Consider the following 10,641-nt stretch of genomic DNA (forward strand, 5'->3'; position numbering starts at 1 on the left):
TGCGAAATTCATAATGCTAAAAATAAAATAATTTATATAACTTTAAATTGAAACCACTTTACTTTTATTATGCTTTATTAATTGACCGTTTGGTCTCGTGTTGGTTCGTAGTTTAAATCCTTACGTATTTCTTACTTCTTACAATATTTTCTTTACAATTTCAATGTTGGTGACCTAATAACTAACTTTTTTATTTATTCTATTTTTATAAATCACAATTGTTTTGTTTACTAAAAGTAATTACTTTTATTCAAATTAGTTAAAATTATTATAAGTTACCAAACCCTTCTTACAAGTCTTCTTTATTAACCAACCGTTTGGTTTATTTGTAAACCAGAGGCGGGGTAGTTAGAATTGCTTTATATCTTCTAAAAGTAATATTTACTGTCGTTAATTTTGATGAGAGACAACTTTTAAAATCATGAATTATAAATAAACTTCTATAAAAAAATTATAATATTAAATTCAACTCAAAATCTTAAAAGAATAACGTGTTAATAAATCCTTTTAATTATTATGTAAAATTTAGAAATTCACATTAACTTCCAAACAATTTTGCAGAATGGCAAGTAACTTCATCACATAGAGACCCATTCTGTGTACAGGACATAGATTCTGTGTGCAGTTTTCCCACTCATTCCAATGTCCTTAATACTATGGCTCTCCAAACAAAGGGAAAGGGATAATTACAAAGAAAAATGTTCCTTTTACATTAACTTTTTTATTTTTATTTACATTCTTAACAACTACTTTTCTATAATAAAATAATAGTAGTAAATCTAAGTATAAAAAAATAATAATTTATGAGTTTATAATTTAAATATAAAAAAAGTCAAGATGTTAAATCATGATCACCGAACAACAAATTACGAAGACCGAATAAATTATGTCCCTCGTTACCCTAGCAATTCCAACTTCCAAGCGCGTGGAGCCAGACACGGAACACTGATTCCATTTTTTAGTTACAGTTAATTTTAATACATTTTTATTATTCATTAATGCTTATTAAAAATTGAGAAATAGATTCTTTAATTAAAATTAAAATTTTTAAAAAATATTATTTTAATAAATTTCAATCTATAATAAAATATATTAGAAAAATGAATTATACCAGAAATACAATAATTTGTGTGATTATCTAATGTGAAAACAAAGGATGGTTTTAGAAAAATATAAATTTAAGACACTTCATTTATGGTTTTATCCTTAATTATTTTTTTAATTATAAACTTTTAATATATTTTATTCCATAATATCATTTATAATTTTGATAGCTAAATTTTGCTCCTTTTTTGTTTTGTAAACTCTTTAAATACTTGAGAGGAACTATGATATTTGTAAGCACTAGTGTAAACTAATCAAGTCAACCCAAATGTTTAAAGCTTGAACTTAACTTGCAAAAATTATTAGTGATTGAGTTTGGCTTATTTATTTAATCGAAGCATAATTAAAACCTTTGAAAAAAATACTAAGTTTGAGTTAAACTTTTTTAACTCGTTTATAAATTTAAATTTTGTGTGTTCCTTTAATACATATGTTCTCAAATGATATCCTATCCTTTTAAAAAGACATACCCAGTCCAGATTTTTTTCATTATATATATAGTATTCTGAATATGTTTACGAACTTTTATTGTTGTTAAGAATTTTGGATTTTATTTTTTATTATATTTTTATTGTTATTTTATTTTGAGAAAAAAAATTATATTTACATTATATTTGTTAAATTAATAATAATAACTTTTTTTTTGTATTTTAAGCATAGACTGAACTAATTGGATCAATAACAACTCGGTGATTCAATTATGATTCACTGACACAGGTTTCAATAAATATCGTCAGATTTTACCACCAATAATAAATATTGCAAAATATCGTAAAATATTAAAAAATATATTAATAACCTTTTTAAAAGTAAAAAGACTGAAATTCAAAATCTTAGTGCGCATCACCCCAGGTGCCAAAAGACAAAGACATGACCATCGTCAATGTTTTGCCGTGACAGGCATGATGGAGTAAACGTAACGGGAAGGGAGGAAGAAATTAGGCTTATTATTACATGTCCATTTTTTTGTCAATTTTATTTGAAATAATTTAATTTTTAAAAAATATTTAATATAATTTTAAAGATAGTTGTATTCAATTTAGTCTTTTTTTGTAAACGTTTAAATTATTAACGATCAAATATTCAGCTCTACAATCAGTGATACATCATTCTTGACATGTCATCATTATCTTCTACTTCCAGAAACCATAATTTCCCTCTACACAGAACCCTAGCCACCACCTAACACCGCCATGCTCACGGCCAACTACCATTTTCGCACCTCCATCATCAAACATTTCGAAACCCTAACCAGATGGTCACGCCACCACCACCGTTGTTCATCTTTTGCGTCCAACAACCACCCAAAAACACCACCATGACCATTTTCCCCTTCCTTCACTGTGAATCGCCATTAACATCTTGTCGCGACAACCATGACTGTCGCAACGAGATAGCGAACCATGCGCAAGCTCATCTTTTTCGTCAAGTCTTCAACCTACAACGGAAAATACAGAGAACGAAAAAGCTAATCGGAGCAGAATCGCCGTCGCAAAAGCGTCATTCTCCATCAATCTTCATCTTCTCCAGCCATCGCGAAGCTGCTCTTTGAACCTGCAAGTAGAAAGAAACCAAATCGCAGACAAACAACCACGAGCAAGATTCGCATCGCGATGCTCCTACATTTTGAAACCCATTAAGTTTTCCTCTCGCGGCGCAGGCGTAAGGAAGCCTTTCCCCATTGCATTAAGAAACCCTAATTTTTTGGGTGGGGAAGAGGCTGCCACGTGGCAGTCTCTCATTGGTTGTGTAATGTTTCAGTCAAGGCAGATCAGCAGTTAAGTGTCATTCACTGATTGCACAATTGAACATTTGATCATTAATTATTTAAATACCGTTTGCAAAAGGAACTAAATTGAATACAAATTATGATATTTAAGATTGCATTAAATATTTTAAAAAAGTTAAGTCATTTCGAACAAAGTTGACAAAAAAATTGGAAACATAGTTATGTTAAGCCAAGAAATTAAGATAATTGAAGTAAAATTTGATGTTTTATGACTTTCGTAAAAGAGATTCAAATTAAAAAAAATAAAATAAAATAGTTTATAACATTACGTGCTATTGATTTAGAAAGGGAGACAACGAATTATAAATTATAGTTATTTTTTATGTAATAATCAGTTCTCTTCACATATATTATTTTAATATAAAACACATCCTTTCTAATAAAAGTTTGGTTGAATTTGAATTATATAAAATAATAATATTTTATGCGTATTTCAAGTCACATAATATATTATAAATATTTTTTTTTCTTTTATTTAGTTTCAATAGCTCTGTCGATATTATTTAAAACTAAATTGACTTTACATGAATTTTTTTATAAGACTAATAAACACTTATTTTTTACTCTAATTAAGGTGTGTTACCTTTAAGCTTTTATGAAGAAGATAAATTTGATGTGAAATTCACTTATTTCATAAACTAATTACACCTAAACGCTTGATGAATTTAATCTCTTTTTTATTTGAATTTCAATTAGAATTTTATGCATGTCTCATTAATAAAATTTGATTTTTTTTTTGGTTTTATAGTAATAATGGAAATGAGAATACAATAATAATGGAGAAAAAAAGAAAATTTATAAGATGGTAAAATCAGAAATGACAGTAAGTGTCAATGTTGTAGTGATTATATTATTCTAGTAAAACATAAAAAAACAAAAGTAAATGACAGGAAATAAATTATGAAGAAAAGTAAAAGAAATTTAAAACATAAATCAATGAGAACGGTAATCCAGACTGCGACAACCAACATTAGATTAGTCATTTCTTTTATTAGTAGCATTTTTCATAATGCAGTAATATTTACTATTATAAAATACAAAATAAAAACCTATTTGTTATTTTTAGTCTCCTTTAACGTTTATATGAAATAAATTCAAAATTTAAATAAGTTACATGCTAAAGTGTCCTATAATCGTCCTAGAGTTTTTTTCCCGAATGACTACCAACTAGATGTCACATATCTTGAGCGATTATACATTATGTTTTCATAACGACAATTGTTTTACTTTTTTTTTTTCAATTTGCTTTGATTATCCTTGATCAACGTTAGTTGTATTATTTTTTTTTTTATTGTCGTTCTAATAGAGGTTAAATAACCAACTTCTATCTTTTTTCATTGTTTAATAAGGGATAAATAGCCGAGTTCTAACGAGTTACAAACCCTTTTTTTTTTACACCCTTCATTGATATCATCCTAGTAAGATATTATATGTTACGACCTTTTAGTTTCTCATTCTCTTTATAATACTCGTCCTTTGATTGATTGTGCAAAATAGCATTTTACTTACTCTTGACTCCACACTAGTCATTTTGAATACTTTCTTCATATGTCCTCAATAGATGAATAATAGATTGTGAAAATATTTTTAATATATCTTGATTAATATTATTAAGTGTATGGATTGGTGTCACTTAACTATTTATGTTTCACTTTTTCATTTTTTTTTCCATCTTTTTATATTTCTCTCTTACATTAACAAGAGATAAAAAAAGTTATAATATATTAATAAATACAAACTTTATTTTATAAGGTTGAATTAAATTTAAAATTTATTTATTAAAATTATTATTTATTAAACCTATTATATACTACATCTATCAAATCACTGTTAAACCATATATTAATGTTTAATATCACTCTTAAATATATATGTTTTACGAAATGTCTTAAAAATCCTATATTAATTCAAGACAAGAAACAAGTTATAAAAATAAATACAAACTCACTTTATAAATCAATTTTATAAAATTAAATTACATTTAAATCCTACTTTTTCACAATTTAATATTCCACTTTATTTTCTTTGTCTCTTAAAAATGGAGACAAGTTAGATTAATTTGTTATAAAAAATAGTTTTGTCCTAAGGACCGGTTAACACGTTAGTCTGTTAGTTTTAATTCTATATTTTATTACTTCATTTTTATTTTAATATGTCCATGTATAAGATCATACAAGTATTTTTAAACTTATAATTAATTAATTAATTGATTTTTCTAATTTAAACTTAATTTATATTTATATGCATTAACAGATTGAAAAGATCAACCCGATTTATATGTGAATCCAAACATACCTTAGATAATCCATAGAACTTGTGGATCCGTTTTTTTCTTTATTTTACTCACTTTTTTTTAAAGAGTTTCACTCCAACCTATTCACGTAACATGACTCATGTTTTTAATGATAAAATAATTATTTCGATAAGCACTGTAATTGAAGCTAATTATCCTCTTACCAAATATGAAGATGCCTAAATAACTATGCATCAGGAATGTATAACAAAGATAAACACAGCATGATTCTACCAATCATGACGATTGACGGTGANTGTACTTTTCAATAAACATAAAGAAGATGAGGAGCGACCGAGAGATCTAAAATGTGTTTTTCAATAACCAGGTCTTGTCCTAAATATTGTTTTGTCTTGATCAGGTTGGGTTTTCAAAAATAACCCTATTAAAACTTGGGGCCGAGTAAGAACATAAGTTAACCCATCCCAATCCATACCATGTACACTCCTACTACATGCTCATGCCTCGGTTACAGGCTGCTGCTTCTTCTTGGGAGAATCTTTCTTGTGTTGGCGGTCTACAAGACCAACTATAGCTCGTTCTTCATCAATGACACAGTATCGCGCTCTTGCCCGTCACCTACAAACTGCAGTTGTTACATTATCTCCTCTACATGTCACTTGTGTCAAGCAACCTGTTCAATGCAGCGACAGTAAATGTACACACTGCTTTCCTGCAAACCCGGTATTTGATGAATGCGCCAAACAGATGATGACAGTCACATCCTTCCGGAGAAACATATTGCAATCCTCATGAATTTTATCTCCATTTCTACCGGTGATCAGACTGCTCATGTCTTCTACAAGAATCTCCGTCCATATTACCTACCATCAGTAGGTTTCTAAGCTGGGAATGGTCAATATTTACCAGTCCTCCGCTAGCGGGGTATTACATGATGAAAAACGGAAACGGGGAAAAGGAGGGAATTAGTTTATTAATTGAATCTAGCTGTCCATTACTAGAATTGGTTAGTTACTAATTTTTCCCCTGCACACAAACCCATATGCCAGTACATCACTGATTGATGAGAATAATACAAACAAATTGAGTTAAACTTTCTCTCCAAATTAATTTTACAAAGGGGCAGATTAAAAAAGCAGACATTAGAATTTTGGTGCACGTGTTAACATGTATGTATGCATGTATGATCTTTTTGTCCCATTCACTTGGGTGAACGCGAGCTCATCACAAGTGCATCTTACATGACAGTATGCCAAATTTGTGAGAAGAGAAAAAGAAATTGACCAAATGCAGATGAAATAAAATAACAAGGAAGGAAAAACTGAACAGAGCCAAAAGAAAAAAAATAATGGATCAAAAGTAGAAGTAATCACAGGTATAAAGAGAATCAAGGTTTCAAAGTGTGGTTAGCAAGTTATCCGCTTTTGCCTGCGATTTGGGAAGCCACAAGGCAAGGCAACCAGAAACTAAAACATCTACGGTGATTCTGGAATGGTGGAATGAAAAGGAGGGAGCAGAGAGAAATTATATGATGATATCAGAGTCTTATGAGCATGAAACAGCATGACCCCTCAATCCCGTTTAAACATGCTATTAAATTTGATATGTATAAAAATTACACTTTTAGACAGCCATAACATAAGTCCCAACGCTCGCAACAAGACTTCAGTGAGACAAAACGTCGAACACGTAGCTTCATATCAGAAACATGGGTAAAAGACAAAGACCTAGAAAAACGTTAAGGCGCATATTACCTTCGGTGACGTCTCCGAAAGAAGAGAAAGCGTCTTTGAGCGACTTCTCGTCCACTGACCATGACAACCCTGAAAGAACCTCACTCAATAAAAACAAAGGAATGAGCATAACACAGAGAGAGAGAGAGAGAGAGAGAGAGAGAGAGAGGGACCTCCAACAAAGAGCTTGTTGGATGAAGGATGAGAGGGTGAAGAACAGTAGAAACGGTATTGAATTTGAGGAAGAGGAACGCGGAACCTTGTCGAAATGGCTGTAGCAACAAAAGCCAGAGATTTGCTCATATTTCCAAATCAAAAGCCAAGTCTCTGTTTTTACATCTCAAACAAAGCTTTTGGTTTCGCAGTTATTTTTTTAGCTATGGTTTTAGTGTTTCAAAGGGGTCATTTTAGGTTTTATCCTTCAATTTTTTTAAAGATCGTTCGTCAAAATAAAATCATAGTATTAATTTCAAAACATTTAATTTAAGAGACTAAATTAGTTTTAAATTTTAAAAAGTTAAACTTTAAATCTTAAAAAATCATTTTTTTTCTTCAATTTAATATTTATTGACTAAAATAACTTTTTCTTTTTAATCTTGAGAGAATAAAAGAATATTATAAAATTTTGAAAATAAAAATCTTTCTAAATTTGATTGAAAACACACTCAAACCTTTTTAAAGTGAAACAAAGTAGCTAAATTACTTCACCTCCACATTCCCATTTTATCCTACAAATCAACGAATATAAGAGATCCGTTTAGGCTTTAACGGATCTTAATATCCGTACACGGAAATCAAGATCCATCGTTTTGAACGCGTTTTATGAGAGTAAAGGAAGGAGAATTAGACTTTTGAGAGAATAAAAGTGTGTTGTGAATGGGTAAATGTGACCGCGTTTGTTTTGGGATGGGAAAATGAAAATTTAGAAAAGTGGAAAAGTTTTAGTAGAAAGGAAGTTCATCTCTAGGAAAAGTCTAGCTAGGTTGAAAAGTCATCCTATTATGTGTAATGGGTCGTGGGGAGTTTGGTAGGAGTAATATCTTTCGGATTTCAAAATCCGTTGAAGAAAAAAATCCATCAACGAATTTTAAAATCCGTTGAATATTTTTCAAAAATTTCAACGAATTTCAAAATTTGTTAAATACTTGAAAAATCCTTCAACGAATTTCAAAATCCGTTTAAAGATTTTTTCTTTAACGGATTTCGAAATTTGTTGAAGAAAAACAATGGGGTATAAGATTTTTTTAAAATATAAAGGATAGTTTTTGTATAAGAAATTTGGGGATGTAAGGAGAAATGTGGAATGGTGTAGGGATCCTCCTGAATTAGTAGAAAGACATTCAAGTCAAAATAATGAATAAGCCTGTAGAACCCGTAAATAAGTGGCGGAGTTTAAGGGGAAGATACACTATTTAAGTAGATGACGAGAGATAAATTGTGTTGCACATTGGACCATTGAAATGTGTGATTTAAGAATAATTAGATGAAAAGAAAACATACCTTATTTACTATATATGACTTTGATTTAAAAGTAAAAAATAACTTACCAAGTAAATATATACGATGAGACTACATTATTTTTTATATGTATTAAATAATATTTAATATACAATGTTGATTTTCTTTATTTTTATTAGTTAATAAATGATAATAATAGTTATTGAATTATTTCATTTCTTCTTTTATATTTTGAATCTCATGTCTCATTCCATTCCAAGATTGGATTTCAATTAAGAATTTGACATGTCTCCTCAAGTTAACATGCAAAAGGTGGTAAATATATAAATTATTAATTTATTTTTGAAATTGTGGATCTGAATCTCATTTTAAATTATAATTACGGAAAGAGTTAAGTCAGATCTCGTTTTAAAGAAGTCATGAAATGCATGTATAATTTTTTAATAATTTTGAATTAGTTTTTGTGTACGTTGACTTTTCCAAAGATTAAATTTAATTAATCTTAAATTAACTTCAAAGCAAAGTAAGATGACTTTTGTTTAAAATGACATTCAAATAATATAGGATTGGAAACTTCAATCTAAATTCAATTTCACTAAAGTGAGGAAAGTTTTTGACAACTTCTCCTAACTAAAGTCGTACATGAGGTTGGTGACTTCAACCTACAATAATTTTTGAACTAAAGTCGTGAGAATGGTTCACGACTTCAACTTTAAAATCTAAAGTCTTGACACTGGTTGGTGACTTCAACTTTAAAATAATTGAACTAAAGATGTAAGCTACATTGGAGACTTAGTGTTAATGAAATTTTAGAAATATGTTTAGTTGAAGTCATGAGAAAGATTGGCGACTTTAGTTTTGAAATAATTCAAAGAAATTTCTTGACTTTGGTTTTACAGATTTAATTCTTAATTAGTTGTGAATTGGTGAAAGATACTTCATAATAATAATAAGTTCATTATTGAAATTAGAATAATAACAAAGTTACACGTATAATCTTAATACAAATATTTTTTACTCATTGGTAATATAGTGGTAGAGAATTCATCTGTGAGATGAAGTCCCACAACGTGGACTCATGTTTGTCTTCTAGGCTTCAGTTGTTAGCTATGATGTGAGGATGGAGGTGGCAACTGATAATTATCATCATTGTTGTCTTCATTATCAATATTGTCACCTTGACCAATTGAGGCTTGGGATGACATTGTAGGATGATAGTATTCCATGGATGATGTGGGATTGAATGCAAACTAGGGTGAGAGTACAAAAGTTTCGAACATATTTAGTGGACTAGAAAAAATATCTAATTGACTAGAGAAAATGTTATATGTGAATGAAACACTTTGGGATGGTGATTGAAAAAACATGTTTTGTTGATGATCCATGTTTGTGGACATCGAAGTTTAATGCAAACCATATAAACTAGACTGACCAACTATGTGCTCATGAACTTGTTGACTATAGGAAGAAAACACAATATCTTGATATCGAGGTTGAAGCTCTAATGGAATGTCATATTATGGTAAGAGAATGGAAATTAGTCATAAATAAAAAAGAAGTACATGAGTCAATCTTTTAGAAATTAAACTTACATTAATTGTCATCAGGTTCACGAGGTGATATGTAGCGAATTGTACGACTAATGTACCATTGCATTTAAGGCATTGTGCCACGCAAATGGTCGTTACTCGTGAACAAAGTATCTTGAATGAGCCAAGTGTGTTGGTCATTCCAATAAGCTATCCACCTTTGATGATACTCAAACCAAGATTTGTCTACTCTCCCTCTCATATCTTCTTTGTGAAATTGACTTAAATTTAAAGGTTGAATGAGAATAATTTGTCAAAAGCAAAATTGGTGCATAACCCCATCAACCTAGTGGAATTCAATTGTGATAAAACAAATAAGAGTAATGCAGGTTCGACATACCATAGGAACCTCAACATTAATCAATGAAGTGACATCGTTCGTGGTATAAGAAATCTAGAGGAACTGCAATAAATTTCATAAATATTAGGTGAAAATATTTTTTAAAAATTACAAGAAAAGTTTGATTGAGAAACTTTATTGGATGTATACGAATTTAGAATAATTTAACTTATTAAAACCTTGCTCGACAAAAAAAATCAATTTAAGAAAAAAAGGTTTAAACTAAGAAAAAAATTACACATCTCTTTATGATAATCAATTACCAAATACTTAACTTATTGATATGTAGTCATCCGAAGAAGTTCGTAGGTATGTTTTTATCTGGACTTGTATATCTTGGTTAAACACTTTTAAAGTAGTTTCACTCGAGATAC

This window comes from Vigna umbellata, chromosome 1 (assembly GCF_029865625.1).
Source record: "Vigna umbellata cultivar VRB3 chromosome 1, Vumbellata_1.0, whole genome shotgun sequence".
Taxonomy (NCBI): Eukaryota; Viridiplantae; Streptophyta; class Magnoliopsida; order Fabales; family Fabaceae; genus Vigna; species Vigna umbellata.